Here is a 21,080-nt window from a genome sequence, read left to right as displayed (position 1 = left end):
CCACTCCTCTAGAAAGCTGAAGTATTTACCTTTACCCTTTTGTAGTCCCTACTCAGAATTGCATTTTTGTGATATGTATTTGCGGGGATAAAACCTCTGATAGTGATTTTTATGTTTTATATATGTATAGTTTTATGAAACACAATGTTTAACAGTCAGTGGAAGGTCTGTGGAAATTAGTCCTCTTTGGTGTGGATGGGGAAGAAACTAATCTCTTCTTATTCTGGGAAATCATAGTGTGCAGGACAATAATATCCAGGTAATGTCATCCTTCCGGAGTAGTTAAGAAAGGTCTTTAAAAAGAAATGGGCAGTTCCTTTGACTCAAGATTCTGAAAGCACAGGAAGGATGGTGGTGTCTGCAGTTTGATATATACACATCTACCCCACCCAGCTTGCACAGAATCAGCTCCAGTTATTTCTGAGTTTGGCTAATCCACCGAGAATAACCAAGAAGCAGCAGGGTATCAAGCAGAATGCTTCCCCTTATCTATGCTTTGATCATATGGGGATGTGCAGGATCAATACTGAATTCAGAGTGGCTAGAAAAGATGTACATAGTCTTTCTGTTGTAATTGGTGTCAACAACAGAAATGCAAGTGTGAACACGGTAGAGTGCAAGCCAAAAAACATTTGATGAATGGCGGGGGAAAGGTATTTGGCCATGGCTTGATTTAGCAATTGCTGCTCTGTGTATGCTATAGCATAGCATATTTACAGCGTAAATATACTTTTAGCGTTTTTTAGTATTGAGAGAACTCCTAGTAGTTTCTCTAGTAAGGCTATATATAGGCTGTGGACATATCCTTGGTCATTAAAACTAACCATATCAATAGGAAGTGAGTTGAAATTAAATCTGCTACTTACTTGCAAATCAAATCTATGTGTGTCCATCCTTCTGAAGTGCATAACTCCTGAAGAGATTTAGAACTTGATACGCATCGAGCCTCATCTGATGTGGATGGATATTGCACTTAAGCAGAACTCAAAATGTGCTGGAAAATACAGGCTTCAGCTTCTGTCTGGTGTGCAAAATGCCTTTTGTGGTCAAAGCTGCTGAGACTTGGCTTGGGTGGGAGCAGGATGAAGTTCCCTCAGGTCCCTGTTCAAATTAATGCTCGGCATTGTAGTCAAAGGCACAAATTCAGGTGCTTGTAAGAAAGCATACATGCAAGAAATATCATTAATTGGGATTTTAGTAAATACTGAATTTTGGGGGGGATATGTGTGCTAGGAAGCAGAGTTTTAGTGTGTCCTGGTGGAAGGACCAGGCTGTCATTTTTAATGCTGACACAGGACTGATACTTGTACTTCCTATAGGAATAAACTGGACTAGAGGAAATGACTGCCCAGTCTGCAAGTGTGTTCATCAGAGGGAAAACCCATAAATGAATCAAAGGTCCCATCTTTAAACAAGCAGATGGAAGCAGAAGATCGTGCTGGTCTTTTGTAATTTTGATGTAAGAGAATCTCTTAATATTTTCCGCGTTTACACCTTGCCATATTTTGTGTCCTGTGGTTGTACCCTTTGCTTCTGTAGCCCAAGTGACGCTTCCCCCAGGAAGCATTATACACTTGCCTTGTAGGGCAGCCAAGCCTCCTGGGCCTGGACCACAAAGCCTGAGCTAAGCAGTGAGTACTTTGGTCTTTGTCCTTTCTTGTTTCTCATATGCATCACAGCAGTCAAAGTTATAAGAACAAGGTCTAACAGGCCAGTTGCCTGAAAATAAAGACTGGGAACATTTTTATCACACTTTGGTAATTGGTAGAGATACAAGTACGGTTAGATTTTGAGTTATACCAAAACCAGCCAGTGCCTGTGGTTGGGAGGAGCGTAAGGGGGCATAGAAACACACTTCCCCAGTACGCCCTTTGATACTTTAGTGATTAATGGCTCAGGCTTCCTGAGTGTCATTTCTTCTCCTTTACTGCTTTGAATTCATCTGGTCATCCTTTGAACCCAGGTAACTTTGTGGCACTCACCGCGTGCTGCGGGTGGAAGTCATGAGAAGAGGATGTGCGTTGCGGTGATGGGATTGTGTGGCTCACCTGTGTGTCAAGCGGTGATAACACCAGCTGCACCGACACAGGATATTGGGAATACAACACCCTGCGGTCCTCACAAATAGCACTTTATCGCTTCTGTTGTGTTGTTCCCTTTGCCCTTGAGATGGAGGAAGTGGATATTTGAAGCCCTAATTTGCAGTATTAGGCCACATCATGCTTATTAATGAGTAAGGTATTGGATAGGTGGCTATGTCTTAGTCAGTGCCGTTTAACCTGTGAATATTTACTTTCAGTTACGTAGGAGAAAAAGGGAGCCTGAGGCAGTGATTAATCAATAACTGGCTTATGTTTCATCTTCAGAGTCTTTGAGTGGCGTATACATTGTTCTGGGTCTGCTACCTGGGTACAAGACAGAAGATGCTTATTGCATGAACAGCAGGTGTAGGTCATGTGTTTGGGATAATTAACCATCCTGCTGAGGTGCCACAAAAATATATTGCAAATTAAGGAGTTGGATTTCTCTCTGGTTTGCTTCTGTGCGACTCTTCCAGTGTGCAAACAAATACTCAGGATGTGGAGACTGGGTTAGTTTATCTTTAACAGGAAAAAGCCCCCTCCACACCCAGGAGCCGTGTTGTTGACCTCTAGCACAAAACACGATCACATGTTAACTCTCACTTCGGTTTTTGAGTTTTGGCTGGTGGTTTGTTTTTTTTTTATTATTATTACTTTATTTTTTTAAGATGCTAATTTTGCTTATACTGGAAAGTGTTGGGTCCTTTTAGGTCTTTCAAATTAATAAGAAACTCCTTTGAAGAGCAAGAGAGAGCATCAGCACAGCATGAATTTGGTATTTGCAGAAGGGTTGTGTGCTGCTGCTGAAAGAGGAAATCGGAGGAAATAGCCAAGTCTCTCGTTCATGTCTCTGCCCCTCCTTGGCGTAGAGATCAACATTAGTACAATTTCAAACCTCACTGTTTTAACATAGGGATTACTAGGCAGGCCTACAAGCAGGTGGTACCATGGGTTAATGAAATACGCATTCAGTATAAACTCTTCTTTTTTCTGAAAGGAAAAGCATTTGCCTTGCAGTGCTCTGCATAAGCCCAAGTATGGACATTTTGGCTCTGTTTATGCATGATAAATTAGTGACTTGCTATATCCAGCCAGCCATACTTAAAACAGGCAAGGGTATTTTCCTGAAAGGTTCTTGATTGCTCCTTGGATGATGGCAGCAGCTGGCATCATCCTTACATGCCATGTTTCTGGATAAGACCAAGTAGATCTGTCAAAAGCTTTAAGGAAGCCAGAGCACCTGATATGTGCCAAACTACTGGTATACAAAACCAGCAGCGTTGTAGCAAGATCTGGGGCAAACAAAAAAGAGATTAATTCCTTGCTGGAAAAAATCAATGGTGCTACCAGTCAGTGTCCCATTACAGTATCTGGTGAGGAAACAATCTGTTGGAGGCCTTTGGGTTGAAATTTTGGAGCTGGAAAAAATACAACCAAATTGATGTTCTGAGGCGGTGACTTCTTTAGCCAGAGGATTTTGACACACCTGGGTAATGAGACTTCTCAGAGGAAAAATTAAGTGGATCAGAGAATAGGAGTGGCACTTCACAAGCTGGGAGTGCTGTAGCTGGATGCGGGATGCAGTCATGTGTGATAACACCCTGCCGTGTGAAAAATGTCCTTCTAGTTGAGACAGTGAGTTTGAAAAGGGTGTCTTGTTTCTATTTTTCTCTTTTATGGAAAGCTTCACTCTCCTAGGTTAAAATGTGACTGCAGTGGTATTAAACACTTGCTTTGAACTGGGTATCTGATTGCACATCTCCTGTATGAAAGTGAACTGCATTAACACAGTGTGCCACCTCTTTTTTCTCTATTCTCGCCTCTAGAGAGGTGCTGGGCGTTAGACTCCGCGGAGTAACCCCAGCTTCTAATGGCAGAGCTGCTGCTGAGAAAATCCGTGTGTTTCTCCGATGATCTAAAGGGCAACCGTGGCATTTAACCAGGAACAGCAGAAGGATGTACACACCCTGCAGCCCAGGGAAACACACAGGATGAGCAAAGTGACCAGTTTTATCCGTTTACAGAGATGATGTCAGTTAGACGAGAACTCCAGAGATTTAAGCTGCTTGCATGGCTTGGACAACGCGACTGGTGCGGAGGCTCGCTTCATCGGCAGCAAAAGGTCCCGTGTCCTGGCAGACCTCCAGAATGCATGGGGATCCCACTGGCGTTTCTGCCATCCTTTTTACAGGTTTCAGTCACAGCAAGCGCACGGGGATGCACCTGTGTGCGTGTGATCCCACAGAGCTGTCGCAACATGGGAGTCCTGTGACCGTGCACGGGGTCAGATGCAGAAGGAGCGTGAACTGGGAGCAGCCTAGGAACAGGTCTGCCAGCCAAAGCATTGGGAGGTTGCAAAACTGATGCGAGGTCAAAGTACAAACACGTGTTCAAATATAACAACAGAGCATATTTCTTAATTCGCTTCTGAAGGAGGAACAGGGGATGTTTTCGGCCGAGTTTCCCAGAAGACACTGGTTTGCTACCAGGTTGTGTGATCGTTCTCTTAGCAAGCGATTTAAAATAGACTTTCGCTCTTGCATGCATGCTCAAGCAAGCAATGCTGAAATTAGTTCCTTTGTTGCAGGAGAGATTTTTGTTCATGTAACTTGGCTCAACTTAAAAGCAAGTTGAGCTTTTTATAGGAAAAGAAAGAGAAGAGTGGTTTCCTCCGGACATTACTCCATGAGTCACGCGTTACATGACACAGCATTCCTCTCTGGAAACTTAATTGCTGGAGCTGATGAGTGCATCAGTACTCCGGAACCACCCTTTGTGTTTGATACACCTAAATACTTAACCTGGCATTTTTGGAAATTATTTTAATAAATACTTCATAGATTTTAAGCTCAACCTTCTGCTGTTTCTAGAACATATCAGAACCCCATTAAAGTAAATTTAATGACAGTTTTTCAGTTTCAAAAGCAACTGCCCATTCTTAACAGCCTTGCACATAAGAAGTTGTAATGGCTGTTAAGGCTGTAATACAGATTGTTATATATTCTATTATATTATATATGTAATAATAAAGTGTTGTGCTTTAACCACAGCCAGCAGCTAAGCACCACACAGCCACTTGCTCACTCCCCCACCCGAGTGGGATGTGGGAGAGAATTAAACTCGTGGGTTGATATAAAGACAGTTTAATAGGACAGAAAGGAAGAAAATAATAATAATAATAATGATAATAATAATAATAATGAGAAAATGTTAATATAATAATAGTAGTATTATTATTAATAATAATAGAATTGGAATATACAAAAAAAGCGATGCACAATGCAATTGCTCACTGCTCACATGCCCAGTTAGTTCCCGAGCACCAATCTGCACCCCGCACCCTCCCCCACCCCCACCCCCCAATTTATATACTGGGCATGACGTTCCATGGTATGGAATACCCCGTTGTCCAGTTTGGGTCAGCTGCCCTGGCTGTGTCCTGGGCCAACTTCTTGTGCCCCTCCAGCCTTCTTGCTGGCTGGGCTTGAGAAGCTGAAAAATCCTTGACGGTCTAAACACTACTTAACAACAGGTGGAAACATCAGTGTTGCCAACACTCTTCTCATACTGAATCCAAAACACAGCACTATACCAGCTACTAGAAAGAAAATTAACTCTATCCCTGCTGAAACCAGGACATAAAGTTTCAGGTTATTTCTCAATGGGAAAGGTGATAAATTGGGGGCAGGGAGGGGCCACTGTGCCTTTTTTTTTTTTTTTTTTTTTTGGCTACTGACCTGTTCAAAATCATGTGTTACATCAAATGGGAAGATACACATTTGCTGGTTGAAAACCCTCAGAAGACAGGGTGGAGCAATGTTGGCCAGCACAGGTTTGTTTTACCGATAAGCATTGTTTGCATCTTTAATACAAAGTGCTTCATTTCTGGATCATAAAGCAGATGTGCTGAAAGGTCTCTGCCAAAGCTGTTCAAAACTCAGCCATGTCCTCAATTTTGTGTTTTCTTTACAAAGACATTTCAGCTTAAGAAAAGTTGTTAAAAAAGCCCAGCTTGGAGCCGGAAGAAATAACAAGTTTGATATAAATAATAAGCAACAGGATTTGTTGCATTCACAGCATCTCTGGAGAGATATGCGTTACAGATTGCACAATGAGTTTGCTATAAACTAGGTCACTTGTTTTGGGGGGTGAAAGCGCTGAAAGAATAATAAGCAGCAATTTTAGAGTGGCATGGGTTGTTCAGCGTATTGTGATACTAATGCTAAGTAGAGGGTTGGATGCTTATAGCAAACAGTGATTCAGTGCAATAGCTAATGCTTCCTTTCAAATGAGCAGGTAGTCATATTGTAGTTAAGACCAAATAGTTTCGCTCTGAAGAGAACGGGTTATATCTATTTTGAATAATTAAAAAAATAATTGTCCTCGAGCTGTTATTGAACGTGGTGTTTTAAAGTGTTTTGAAGCAAATGGAGGTCAGAGCAGCTTTTTTACACTCCCGTAGCACATTTTTTTCTGATATATTGATAACCAGAATCGGGTTACTTGAAGGAAAAAAAGACAAAAAGAAAAAAAAGATGTTTAAAAGTTTTTTGGCATATGTGTGGTGGATGTATGGATTTATATTGCTCCTGTAAAGCAATACGAACTTATCCTCACTGGTGGGTGTTGATCACAGAACTCAGTCATCAGTCTTCGAACTGGTACCCACTTTTGTGCTGGTAGTGGTCTTTGGTAGCCAGCAAGCCATGTGCCTCCCTGCTGGGTCTTGTAAAAATGCTTCCTGAGAAGGCAAGCATGTAGTTCCTTCATTAAAGCCTTGCATTGGAAGGAGAACTGCTTACTAACTTAAGGAGAGAAGAATGCATCGCTTTAAAAATTGTCGCCTATTTTATGATATCTCTTGCTCCAGAGATGGGAGAAGGTAAAATTACTCTGTGTCTATCCGTTGCTTTTAAGCTGTATTTTTATTTATTTCTTCTTTTCTCTTGAGTCAGGCTTCTTTCCTCTTTTTACACCAAAACTTTTTTACATCTCTGTGCTTTTTGTTTCTCCGCCATGCCCGCAGCTCCATTGGAGGTAGCGTTGTTGCTGTTTTCTCATCTGTGTTGCAGTGCTTGGGACTTGGGGTTGACTTTGCTTGGTGGTGTGAATGAGTAGGGTTTTTTTACTTGCACTAGACTTTACTTCCCACCTTCAGTGCAGGATTCCATCTGCTAATATGTAGTTTCTTTACTGATGGGCAAGGGAAAAGGTGACTCAATATAACCTGCTGACTCTGACTTTTTTTGATGGTTAGGCAGATTTAAGCTGTCAAGGCAAGGAATACCCCTCCCCAGCAAGGCTTTTGGCAGGATGTTCTCTTGCCCATGCAAGTGGTGCTTGAATTACCAAGAAACGTTACTGTTGAAGCTCAGTAGTAGCTATTTCTCTTAAGTGCCAGCAGTCAACCTCAAATCTAGTGTTGTGTCACATAGCTCATGTCCTGATCAGGAAAGAAGGAAGCAGGTCAACACTCAGTGGCCGTCTCTCTTATTCAGGCATTTTTATGGTGACAGTCATCCTCATATTGAAGCATGATTTGGGAAGGTGGAGATGAAGCAGAGCAACAGCCACTTAGCTGACAGCAGTACTCCCAGATGTTCAGTCCTATAGAAAGAAAATGATGTAATCTGTTCAGGCTGTCCTCCGTTTTAGCCCTTAGGCTAAATATGTCCTGGCCAAAGTGTGTGGGATTAAAAAAAAAACCCTTTGGAAGAGTTCATTAAGTATGTTTCTTTTTACTTGTTTAGGACTTACAGGGTATTAAGTTGTATCTGTCTGGACACATGCAATATTTAAATGCATAATGTTTAAACACGTTGAAAAGGTGTTCCCAAAGCTCACTTTTAATTACTTGTAATACTCGTCAAACTGTTGTCTCTTGTCCCTTCTGGCCCCACCTCACGCGTGGGAAAACAGGGCTGGCTTTGTTACATGCCTTGAGGTCGCTGAACCCATGCAGTCGTGGACCATTGGAGAAAAGAATTGCAAAGATAAGATCTGCTGGAGTAATAAAAGAGCATTTTTGTAAAACATGAATGCATTTTATTGTCAGAAGTGAGTTATTAAGTTGGCGTTGGCCTCCGTCCTCACCAGGTAACTTCAGCTGTCCCATGAGGTGTGTAATGGCCCAAAGTAGACATGAGTGTTCTGTACGTAACAAGGAATACACAGCCTGTAGTGTGTCTTCTAATTAATCCTTCAATTCCTCATATATATGCTCAATGGGAGGAATTTGCTGAATTGGTACTGATTGAATTACATCTAAGAAATCTTTAGGTAATGAGTAATTACCAGTTCTACTCCAGAATCCCTCCTAGAAAGTGGAGTGAGGTTGGGCAGATGTATCTGTTAAGTGTTACGGAGCTCAATGACTAAAAGGCTGCTGGAAAAAAGGCACAGGGAGCTCACTAGTGGCTCATCCACCCTTCCCATCTTTCCTCAGATTTTAAATAAAATGGACTGAGTTGGACTTGTACTTCCAGCAGGCTGGAGAGTCAGCTTAACTGTTAAAATCCTTCCTAAAAGGGCTATGAAAAAGGAAATCTGATGGTTGGTTCACTTGAGCCAGGGTCTGCCAGCTCCCATGTTAATGATGATCTGCAGGAAAAGGAGAATGAGCCTTTGTGGTTTTTAATTCTTAAATTAGGGGGAAAAGCTATTTGCAAAAGGCACAAGTTGGACCATTTAAGCAAAGTGCTCTTTTTTCTTGATCTTTAAAACAAAAGACTTTTTAAAATTAATTAAAGGCAGGGGAATTGGCTGGTCTCACTGACACAACAAGATGGTCACTGTGTTCTCCTTGAATTGATGCTTGCAGACATACAACTTGATGTTCAGAGTCCTTCACTGAGACCTTCTCCCCACCCCTCTCCTCACCAGTATTTAAAGGTTACCGATAAACCCATGGACTTTTCTGGCTTCTGGACTTGGTGGAGGAGCTGATTGTGAACACGTTGTTGCATTTGATTCCTGGCTGTCTACACATGTTAGGAGCAAGGATTGGTGGGCCATGCCCAGGAGCATGTATCTATTAAAAAAACCCTAAACCAACTACTCCTTTAAAACACTTGCTTTCTGTATGACAAGATTAATATGGAAGGATTTCTGTGTGCGGCTTCTGAAAATACTTCTTCTACGCTGTATTTCTTCGATGTGGCTCTGCAGATTCCTCGGTATTACTGGCAACAGGCTTCCTCTCTTGGGATGGAGTTCAGAAAACCTGATGCTGCTATTTGTTAATGCTGGTGTCTGGGTTTTTTTGTTTGGGTTTTTTTTGTTTGTTTGTTTTTTTCCACATTATTTCATCTGTGGAGTGGAAGCAGGCCATTTCATACACCTCTGACTTCACTCCTGGACAGTATCTCTTTTGCTTACAGCAGCCAGTGGACTACGTAGAGTCCTTGCTCTCATGTAAGCTGCTGGAATACACTCTGCCAGCGCTGCTGATCCCATCAGTCTCTCCAACATGTGGCTTCAGTCTGCTTTGTATTGTGGTTTTATGCTCAATGACACGGACCTCCCCACTGTCCTGAGGCAAGCGGCCAGTAGACATCCTCCACTCCCTCTCACACTCACCAGGGATGCTTCACACCTTCCTTTCCTGCTCATTTTTGCCACCCCCTGTATTTGTGTGCAGGAGGTACTAGCTTCCTCAGTCCTATGTGTTTCCAGTCCTTGGTGTGCCTTTTGGGATAAAGGCTGGATGCGTGCCCTAGGGGTCTGGTGATGCTGCCTACCCAGGGACTCTGCTGCTGGTGGGAGTGGTGGGACGTAGCCAAAAACTTCATTGAAGAGTTGGGGAATTTGTTGTTTTGCTTTGTTTTAGTGTGGTGAAATATGACTGCTTTTGTTGTGGAGTTTTGGTTTGTTTTTTTTTAGGGAAGGACTTAACTTCTGGTATTTATATATATTGGAAAAATGAATCCTTACTCCCAGCACTGACTCTTTCAGCTTTGCAGTGTCATCTTGAGTCTTTCAACCGTAATACTAATGCAAGGCTTTGCTTTGGGTTACTTGCACACATTAAGAATCAGTAGACCTGAATTTATACGATAATTTTACTTTCCCCCCTGTTTTAGCCGTTATTTCGCTGGTAGGAAATTGCAGCCCTCCGGCCGGGCTGGAGCTCCTGTCCCTCCTCCTCCTCCTCCTCCTCCGCCGCCTCCTCCTCTTCCTCCTCCTCCTTCTCCTCTCACCCGCTGCTGATGCATTCGGCGCGGTGAGACAGCGTGGCCGGGAAGGGAGCGGCAGTGGAGGCAGGCGAGCGTTCGCTTCGTTGCCTCGGGTGCACCACTCACCTCTTGTGCTTTTCCTTTCCAGGCACTTCCAGCACGGGGCTGGCGAGCAGAGGGGAGAGGAGTGCTGGCGAAGCCTGGCATGACGCTGCCGGCGTGGGGAAATTGAGAGGCAACTTTTAATTTGAAGGAAGTTCAGCTTGCGAAGGAGGTGCCGCCGAGATCCTCGGGTCCGGGAGTTGCTCTGCTGAAGCAGCAGAGGGATTGTAAAACGTTTCAGCTTGCAGAGGCCTTGCTGCTGTCTCCCTCTTCTCTTGCCATAAGCGTCGTGTCTGGCTGGCAGCTGGGAAGAGGAAAAGTTGGCTGCTGTTATCTGCCACCTGATTTCCATGAGTGAGTAGCTCTCTGGCTCTGGATGATCCCATTTTAGTTAAAAGGCGTGTTCGACTGCTGGTGAAAGGCCAGGGGCTGTGTTTTGGAAGCGAGCAGAAGGACTCTGATACAATAAGATCTAAAATATGGCTTTTGGGGATTTTTTTTTTTTAAAGGTGGCACTCAAGCTTGTGGTTAGTCTCTTGTTTCTTAGTTCTTTTGTTTGGTTTTGCACCCCCCAATAAAAGCCAGCTAGGCTGCCAGCAACTGGGGCAGCAGTTACCCAGCCGGTGAGTACCCCTGTCTTGTCCCCCTGAATTGAGTCCAGGGTCTGGTGTGTTTCTATGAAACAGGTTCATCTCTCACCATGGTCAGACATTGAGGCACGGTGGAGTTTTTCTGTGGTTTCTAGGTTTAGAGATTTTGTTTTCAACACCCCGATACAAGGTAATCAGAGTTACGCAGCATGGCAGCAGCGCTTGCTTGCACACACTAAAAATCAGGGACAAGCTGCTGTCCCTTTTGCCATCCTGGGCACCTCTCCCCACTCGTAGCCCCCTCCTTAATTGCTGCCAAATATCCCCAGCGCAACTGCAGTGAGTGTTCATATGAAACAGTAAGAGCAAGAATGTATTTTAGACTTTATGTGAGTCTTTTTAGCAGCTGTACTAGGAAGAGGCAGTGCCATGCGACTGTGCTGCTCCTTGTGTGTCACAGTGTCACCCACCGCCCAAAAACGTGAATGCTTCGGTTGTAGAGGAGGGTGGCCCTGGGTGTGTAGAGGAATACAGTGAGTCATGGGGAAACCACAGAAATCGTCTCAGTGAGCTGAACGCATTTCAGAAGGAAGAATATAACTTTATCTGTAAGCTGTGTCTTAGATACGCAGCTGAGTCTTTCCATGGTATGTGATCCTATTGGTGCGTTTCTGGCATAGCCACCTTTTCTTCTCATCATAATCCTCTTTTGAAGTGCGTGTTTTAATCTGGATGCTTTCCTATAGATTTATATACAATATTTTTTACTCAACTTTAGGGGAAGAAACTGAAAAACCTGTGCCTGTAGTAGCTCATCTCTCTGTGTGTGTATTTTTAGATATATATATATTTGTGTATATATAAACACATACGTATACACACAGAAGAGCTAATGCAGGCATTGGGTTTTAGTCGGTGTGTGTATATATGTGCATGACTGTATATATAAAAAGTTTTTTTAAGCAGGATGGTATATATAAAAAAATTTTTTTTTAAAGCAGGATGGGGTAAGCAAGCTTAGAGGAGCATTAATTTCTTCCTGTCTTGTCAAGTAACACCATGCCTACTTCATTTTTTAGTTGATTTGGTTATGCAGCCAAAGGCAGGAAAGCAGACCATAACAGAACACACTCTTATCCAATACCTGCTTACAGGACTGTCAGGTAAATCATTAACACATGGTCCCAGTGCTTGTAAAAGCTGCTAAAGAGGTTTTTCACTCCTGAAACTCCGTTTTTCCAGGAGGTAAGAAATGAAGTTACTTGCAGGTCTTGGGTTTCCTGTGTGGGTGTGTGCGGCTGTCATGCTTTCTGTACTGGTTAATAAAAGTGATGGAGTCCAGTGGATTAAGCATGGGAGAGGATGTCCTCCCCATGCCCAAAGAATGAACCACTTTCCTAAGAGAGTAGCTCAAACTAAAGCAGAGGGGGGACACACAGCATGCCAGGCTGCTTGGCGGGATCAGCTCATGCATTGCTGCCGTGCTGGAGGAACTGTACTTGGATGATGCTTTTATTTCACGTGCTCTGAAGCAGTTTTGGTGGTGAGAATCAGTATTTCAACTCTTCATCAAAGTAACTTGAGGCCAGGACGAGTTTTGCAGAAAACAGCGACTAAGACGTGTGGTTATCCACAAAACGGCAAGAGCAGCATGGTTTTCTGAGCTGTTGCTGGTGCATGTAGTGGGGAACAGGTTCTCAGACCTACCTGCCACATGGGCTGTGTGTGGATACGGGCCATTGTGTTCATGGTGGGGTTTCTCTCCCCTGGCCAGTGCAGCAGCGTGACAATTGCTGAATCACATAAGTTTCTGCCACTTACCCACCTGTAAATACCGTAACTCATTAATGAAACAAATGGGTTTATGACTGATGGGCTGCTTTGCTCAGCAGCGTTGTTTCCAGGGATTCTTTGTGCTTTGAATCTGTTTGAGCTGGGAAGATTTGCTGTGGGCCTTGCTGTGCTTAAGTCCACACCAGATTTCAGTTTTGCCTGACTTTGTTTCTGTAGGCATGTAAGAAAGGGATTTCTCTGACACATTTGATACTTATAATCTGTACAGTCCTGTCTGCATTTGTTTAAGTTTTGATCAATCATGTTTGCAATAAGCCTATTTTGTGGAAGTACCTTGAGGTATAGAAAATATATAGCATATGAAAACTTGTTATATGGAGAACAGCAAAAGTAGCCTCATTGGTGATGTTTGTAGCTGTTGCTTGAAGAAAAGAAAAAGGGCTTAGCTCAAGAAGGGCTTAAGCTATCCTGGTTGCCCACATCCAAGAGCATGACTCAAAACTTCCAGCTAAACTCTTAAGCTCCCTGAATCGGCATTGGAGTTGTGCCTTACCCTCCCCAAGCTGTGTCCATTTTACGTGCCAAGCTCTAAGCCAAGCTGTCTTAGGCCAAAGGTCTGCCCTGGTCCTATAAGGAGATTTTCAGTTTTCTCCCTGGAGGTGCCTGGTCCTAAGACGACCTTCAAGAGCACAGCTCAGAAACCTGGACTTCACTTTAAAAAAACCAACACCAAACCCAAAAGCCTTCTTTGTGCTGTTCCACATGGCTCAATGCCTTGCACAACCTGTGCTCTGCGTCCCCAGGTTTCCATCTGCCTGTGAAGGCTCAAAACTGCTCTTGCTGCTCAGGAAAGTGCCCTTTTTGCTTGGCTAACTTTACAGAGCGGCTGCACATATATCTTTTTAAAGCTGAGCTTTTTAAAGCTGTTCTACCATGTGAGGAGAGAATACAGGGTTTGCCGTGTGTCTGTGTTACACCGAATTCCAAGTGCCTGAAGGAGGAGGTAACCAAACCTGGAGGAGATGAATCCAAACCTTTCCCCAAGAGATGCGAGTTTGTCGAAGGAGGTCTCTGTACTGGGGACATCCCAGCAAGCGCTCTCCTGTGCTATATCAAATGGTAATACTGGCTTGCAGAAGGCAGGAGCGGTCCCTCCATCTCTGTCCTGGGAGAGCTGGCCTGAGCAGCTAAGTGCAGAAGCAGGTCCATGCTCTCAATCTCTCTCTCCTTGGAGTTTTTAGGAACAAGAGGTGCTGGTTGGGATCTCAGCCAGTTTACATGAGCCAGGAGGCCAGGAGAGCAGCAGTCCTTCGGACAAGCGGATTGCTGCACTCAGTAAGAGAGCTGTTGTGGCCACAGAGGACTGGGAAGAGGGAGACAGCCCTGTTCCCTCTCGGCTACCTTGAGCCCTGGGTGAAGGGGCCGCTTGAGAGCATCTCTGCTGCCCCTTGTGCACTGGCTGCCAGCCTATGCATGACTTTTTGCCAGGAAAATTGGCCTGATGGAGCACTCGGTTGTCTCCAGCTGCTTTCTGCAGCTGTCTGCATGGCAGAGGAGGTGGGGGAAATGACTGGTTAAAAATAGAAAGACAGATTAGGAAACTTGAGGTATGGTTGCAACACAGAGCCGAGCTGCTCTTACAACTCGCTGCTGCCACCGAAAGGGGAAGGACTTGCTTGTGCTTGTGTGACTGCGCAGCCAGCTGGTTCGGCCGCCCAGCTCAGCAGAAAACCAGGAAAAGAGAAGTTTTTGCACCATGCAATCGCCCAAGCGCAAGCGAGGAGGGTGGGGATACAAGGCAGGAGGCAGGGGATGCCTCCAAGAAAAGACTTGGTAAACTCTGCTGGCACAGGTAACCCACGTTCAGGTGCGCAGAGGCTGGAGCTGAATTCAGGTGAGCAGCTTGAACGCTTTGCGTCGGTAACGTCGGCTCTCCTGCGTGCTCAGGTTGGGTTTAAAATTGCAGCTACAGCACGCATGCTGCTGCGGCTTCTAGCTGGGGCTGAGCTAATTCAGGTTAGTCTACCCAAGTTAAAAGCAAAGCCTTAAGGAGATTTACTTTGCAGTTTGAGGCGTTCATATTCTGATAGTTTATGGGGAGAGTTTGAGTAGCTGGAAAAAAACATGTAAAAAGTACTGGGGCCTTAATTTCACTTACTAAATGTAAATGTCTTGCTTGGTTATAATATTATGCTCTTTTATAAGAGACTTTATTTTGCAATAAGCATGTGAAGTGTCAGGAGAAAGGTAGTCAACAGACAAGCCAAGGGTAAATATACGGTGTGCTTTGCAAGTGGCAAGCTTTTTAAGCATTGCTTTTAGGAAGTGGCCGTTATACAGTGTGTTGTCAGCAACTCTTCACTTGGTGTTTATCACTATTCCTTGTGGTTATCACTGGTCATTGTAACTTTGGATATATTTTCTGTTGCCTTTCCTAAAATAAGGGCAAAAGCCAGTTAAGGAAACCGTTATTTTCTTTGCTGAAAAGTTTCTTTCCTGATGGTTTTTTTGTCTTTGTTTTGGGGGGCTTGGTGTTTTTTTGTTTGCCCCCCCCCCCTTTTTTTTTTGTGGTCAGTTTTCAGAACAGTGTGATTTTTCAAGCTGCTTCTTCGTTCAGATGAGCTCCTGTTGTAGCACTCCCAGCCAGATGTCGATATCAGTGAACCATCCTGTTCAGTGCCAAATGAAGAAGGAGATATCCAGGAGCATTTCAGATATCCTGAATATCCATCCTAGATGGATCCTAAAAACCAGCAAGCGTGCTGTACCAAGTATTCCCTGCACAGGATGTGGTGGAGGGAGGGCAGCAGTTAGTTCAACGTAACTAAGTAATGTTTAGCTATATAATATTTAGTTCAGCAAACCTGTAACATAACACTTTCCCTGGGCAAATGACTTGAAGACAACAGCATTTATTCTGTTCAAGAGGCTGTAGATAGAAGCATATCCAGAGTTTAGTGGAAGTTGGTATTGAGTAAATTTTTACCTCTTGATTTGTGAAACTGGAATTATTCTGTGTTTTAAAAGTGGATTTAAGAATTGAAGTTACTCTTTCAGCCTCTGGACAAGAATCCTGAAGATAAGCAGCTGGTTTTACTCAGTTAACATTTCAAAATGCTTCAGGATGCTTTGTCCCTTGTTACTGGGCTGCTTTTCATAAACAGGAGTAAAAATTCATTGGTCCCAGTGATACACATAATACTGTTTTCTTGTAAATTTAAAACATCACTTTAGCAGTCAAGCAGATTTTTCACTAGTAAGAATGCTGACACTGTTATACTTCAGTAATTTTTAAAAAACGTGAAGTTGAACCCAGTTAAATCCAATTTATTTATATTGGGGAAGCTGATGCTTTGGGATTGGTGAGTATTAAGCATCAAGGATGAGGAGGATTTATTAGAAAGACCACCACCTGGTTAGGTTTGGTGCAGCTTTGATTTTCGTTTCTTAGTCTTCCCAGCTCTCTGCTGTTTTTCCTTATTATTTCTAACTCCTTTTGTGTTTTGAAATTTTCTCTTTTAATCTCAGCCATGTGCTTTTCTTTGGGGACATTGGTTTGTCTGTTCTAAACTAGTCACACTGTACCTAAATCCACAGTGAAATCCTGGCATTATTCAGTCCTCCACAGTGCATTGCATGTTATACTTAGGTTAGAACAGCAAAGATCTGACCTGGGCAAGCCCCGAGAAACTTTATTTTGCGTTAGTACAGTTGCAGAGAGAAAATGGAGAGATGCTTCAGGTGACAATGGTATCTCTAGTCCTGTTAAACTTGAAGCTATGAAAAGCAAATAATATATTGCAAAAGCAAAATGAGAGATGAAAGCAACTTTCTGCTGTGTTAGTTTCTTTGTCTTCATGGTTCTTGCAGTTTCAGGAGACAAACAGTGCAACTTTTTGCTAGGTGACTAAATTTTAGAGAAATGAAGAAGCTCTTTTAGGGGACTGGATTTTAGAGAAATGACCAAGCTCTTCTAGGGAGGTTAGAGTAAACCCTCATAACCCAGGAGAACAGTTTGCCCCTGTTTTGATTTCTGAGCTGCTAAACTTAGATAAACAACTCTCTTCCAAAACACATGTATTTTTAAATTACAAAAATATCTTTCCTGCATAACAAAAATATAACTGTCTAACAAAGGGACTATTTGCAAACATTTTTCCTGTACACGGTCGCCTGGCTTTTGCAACTTGTGAGGCAAAGGAGGAAAAGAATTGATCCGATAATTCAGGGTTACTTAAGCTAAAAGCACTCAGTTACTGAATTAAATTTATCTGGGAGAAAAGTAACACAGGCTCAGACTTTTGTTAATGTTTAATGTTCTGTAACGGTCTTCCCAGGCATAATTGAGCCATCAGCACAGGAGCGATCCTGTCAGAGGAGTTTATTTTGAGTGATTACAGAGCCTGCTGTGGCTTTCATTTCAGTGCAGCCTGAGCTAATTGATGAACGGGGCCATAATTTATTTACAGTTCTCAGGATCCTTTCAGACTCATTCTCCTTTTAAAAACCCTTGGAAGGGAAGGAGGCTGAGGAGGCTGCTGGGGCTCACTGGGCTGCCGGCGCTGCTGCCCATCTGTCACAAAGTTATCTAAAATACTCTGCTCTCTTCACAAAGTTATCTAAAATACTCTGCTCTCTTGTTTTGGGTGATGGTTTTGCACTGCCCTGGTTTTAGCAGCCTCTCCATTTTCTGCTAAGCCTGTTGACCTTTAATCTGGAGTGTGTGCCACATGGCTAGGGAGGGTCTGACATGCGGGGCTGAAACAAGCTGTGGAGGATGGGGGAGAGGAGAGAGGAAAGAGTGGATGGACACTACTGATGGTGAAAAGAAAAATAAGGAAGAAAAAAGCTAGAGGGCATGAACATTCACACTGTTTTTTGTCCAGGTCTCGGTTTGGGATGAATACTACTGATTTTTCTTAGTGATTTTTTTTTTCTTTTTCCTGATTTTGCTAGATTCCAGCATTATACAGTTTGTCTCCTACAGCTTGCTCTACTGATGAATCATGGGTCTGCATCAATAAATCCAGCTTTATGCAGAGCTTTGAAACAGGGAAAACTCCAGTCTATAAGTACTTTTCAAAATAGGTAAGCAGAAGTGATTTTATACTCAGAAATTGCTTGGGTATGAAGATGACTTTCAGGTCTGTTGAACCTCCGAATAATCAGGGGAGGAGGCAGTTGCAAGCTGATGCGTGGCTTTGGGTTTTCCCTGTGCTTGGGGCAGACCTATTTTTGGAGCTTCAGCAGGGATCTATTGAGCTTTATAGTCCTGTATGGTAGGAAAGAGTAGTGTGGAGTCCCTTAAAAGACCTGAGCACCACTGTCTCGGAGCTTCGCATGTCCTCTCCTGTCCTGAAGAAGTCACTTATACAGCTAAGCACAGTCTTCATCCTGAACTTGTTCATCTGGCTGCAAGTTAAAGGCCACCTCAAGTCCACTTTGTAAATACGAGTAGTAGAAAGGTAGTCTGAAAAAATTTTAGACCACATACCTAATTTTCAAGGTGAAAGGTGGTTTTGAACTAGATACATAGTTAGTTTTCACGACTGAACTTTGAAGTACCAGCTGCCAGTTGAAAGCTGCTGTGCCTTTTCAGTCAAGTTTTGCAAATATGAGAAAAGGTGTTGTGCATTGTAAACATGAGCACTGCAACAGTATTATTATTTATCAGTCAACTGCCTGAAATAAAAAATATTAAGAAAAAGGAGATGGCAGTGATTAGGGGAAAGTCTTCTATAGGTAGCTATTATTCTTCCCTGGGGAAATTTGCCAAAGCAGTACTTCTAACTGCTAACACTTGAAATTGTAAAGACATTGTGTTTGCACTCACGTGCGTGATGAAGTGCTAGGAAACAGATACAGCAACAAGTTTCAATAGGGTGATTCATAACTACTGTCGTATCTTCAGGCAGCTTTGCAGAGAAATCTGACAGAAGGATCGTTTAAGCCATTCTGGCTTAATTACCACACTGGTGACTGTCCTGCCATCCCGTTGCAAGTTTTGTATTTGGTGGAGATCCACACCAAAATCACCTGATGTTTGTCTTGAGCTTTGATTCTGCCTATTACCTGTTTGGTCTGACTAAATAATACATGAACCGAAGCAGTTTCTGCAATTTCTAGGCAGTGTGGATCACGATGGCGAATATAAATGCAACACTTGTTAATGTAAAATGTCCTTGCTTGCTAACTGACCCTGAATTTTCTGCCCTCCATTAGGTGACAGAAGTCCTGTTGTCCTCAGTGATTTATGTGGCATCTACAATAACAGGGTCTGTTGCTTATGGAAGTGTATGCATTTATTTATATTTTACAACTCTGCCTGCTCTTCATATTTTATTTACTGAAGAGCGTAAGGAAATTGGTTACTTGGCAAAAACTGGCTTTTAGAGAACTAAGGAAATGCAAGCTTTGTGATTTTTTGGGTTGACGCTGTGTGTGTGTTGCTTCCCTCCCTGGTGGCTGTACCACTCTTTCTCAGGATCTTTCTAAATACTCATCCTTCCTCATTACTCCTCCAGAAAGTGAGGAGAGCCTTCAGCCCTGCTGTTGACAACCCAGCAGATCACATCATGCCCTCTGAGGAGGGCAAGAAATCCCCGTAACAGATAGGAATGCGATACCCTTGTGCTGTCCTATGGCCGCTGGCTTTTCTGGTCTGAGGCCAGCAGTTTTCCCCTAAAATCATAATTCACATGGTGCCCTGTGTGGCATGTCTTGCATTTCAGCTGGGATGACACAGGCTGCGTTACCCATGTGCACATGCTGCCGCTGGACCAGGCTGGTTCGTGTGCCAGCCGTTCCGTTTGCCTGTACTTGATGGGAGATGCTGTTTTACTCCTGGGCTGTTGCTGTGAGGTCAGGCTTTTGTAATTTGGCTGCCAAAGGCCGATTCAGACCAGCACAAGCTTGTCTCAGGATCAAATTAAATCAAGTCCCTACATTGTTTCACTAACGACAGGAAATAAAACCTATAATAAGACATTTTTTTTCAGTGCTGTCATGGTCCCACATAAGGTGAGCTGCATATTTCATCAGAATTTCTGCCATGGTACTTTTCTCCCCTCACCCACATTAAATATTTATGAATGTAGGTATTTTCAGACCTAATGAAAACGTTTTGGAGTGCCTAAGGACAGATAATAATATACTTGCTTTTAAAAGCAATTTTCATGTGTATTTATGTTCTGTGCAATCTCTGGTAATGCAGCCCCACCCTCACCCCCACAAAAACCACCCAAACAAAAAAAAAAAAAACCACCACAACAAACCCCAGATGAAAATTACTGTGACTGTTTAATATCTTTGGTATGAACACTTTATGGTACTTGATCTTATCATTTCCAAAATAGTACTTTTTTTTCCGTCAGTAGTCACTTCAACAGCTCTGTATTGCTTGCAGGAGAAGCACTGGCATTACCAGAGGACTGGTGGTGAATTTTCATGGTCTTTCTATGTGGAATATTATTTTTTTTTATAGCCTCTTATTAAAATGCCATATTTTATCAGGTATAGACGATCTTGAAGATATTCTTAGGATTTACCTAAAAGATGCGTGTCAGAGCATGGCTTAAGGATAGTCTTGTAGAGTGAGTCTGACCATGGGATGGGTGGGTAAAGCAGCAGCTATGTCAAGTTGGCCCCTATTTGTTTTGTGCTCTTAAAATATTCTGTTTACTAATGTATTTAGGAGGTGTATATACTTTCCCCAGACCTTGAAGGAGTGCTGTGTATTTATGGAGCCTGTCACGAGGTGACTGGATGGGGTTTTACTGGTGTCCTGCTCTCAAGGGCTCCTCATCAGATGAGTTTCTGCAGTACTGTAACATCCTAACCCCTCTGCTGCTCTGATGAGCCCCTGCACATTAAAAACATCAGCATAATTGTTATTCCCTTGTTTTGTTCGCTTGCACAGGTAAACAGCAGGGATATTGCATCCTGCTGGACACGTCTAGAGAGTGTATTTTCTGAATATTTACTCATGGGAAGGGCGTATTGCCAGCAAGCCTTTTGCATCTTGCTGCTGAAGGTTGATTTAAGGGAGTATTGTGCTCTCCTGCGTGGCTGCTGCTTCGTTACCTACTTTGCCATTCATCTTTTAGCTTCAGCCTCAGCAGCTTTTTCCAACTGTGCTCCACTTCTTTTTTGATCTCCCATCCTTTCCCACCAGTCAGCAGAGCCGTGCCTTCGTGGCTGACACTAGTCCATCTGGGAGAGGGGAGCTTCGCTCTGCTCAGTGAGGCAGGTCATAGTTCAGCTATTTTTGAGCTGCACCTCATCGGCGTTGCTGCCTTGCTTTCGTTAATACCTTGCTAATCTGGGCTTCACCCATCTGC

The 21,080-nt window shown here is 43.3% G+C and overlaps 1 protein-coding gene across 9 annotated transcripts in view; it reads left to right on the top strand.

Moving 5' to 3' along the window:
• The window catches only part of SGMS1 (sphingomyelin synthase 1), a 109,855-nt gene that overhangs the window by 63,311 nt on the left and 25,464 nt on the right, over positions 1 to 21,080 (top strand). For 6 of the 9 annotated variants that reach the window (XM_049810187.1, XM_049810189.1, XM_049810186.1 and 3 more), the window contains one exon: positions 10,404 to 10,711. The exons of 1 other annotated variant lie outside the window; for it this stretch is intronic. The gene's annotated coding sequence lies outside the window, so the exon portion shown is untranslated. Of the gene's footprint in view, positions 1 to 10,279; positions 10,712 to 14,519; positions 14,636 to 17,697; positions 17,830 to 21,080 lie in introns of those variants that run through there. 2 more of the 9 variants (XM_049810192.1, XM_049810194.1) reach the window with 2 other exon arrangements.

The sequence above is a fragment of the Accipiter gentilis genome, chromosome 9 (assembly GCF_929443795.1).
Source record: "Accipiter gentilis chromosome 9, bAccGen1.1, whole genome shotgun sequence".
Lineage (NCBI taxonomy): Eukaryota > Metazoa > Chordata > Aves > Accipitriformes > Accipitridae > Astur > Astur gentilis.
This window is presented reverse-complemented; position numbering and strand designations above follow the sequence as displayed.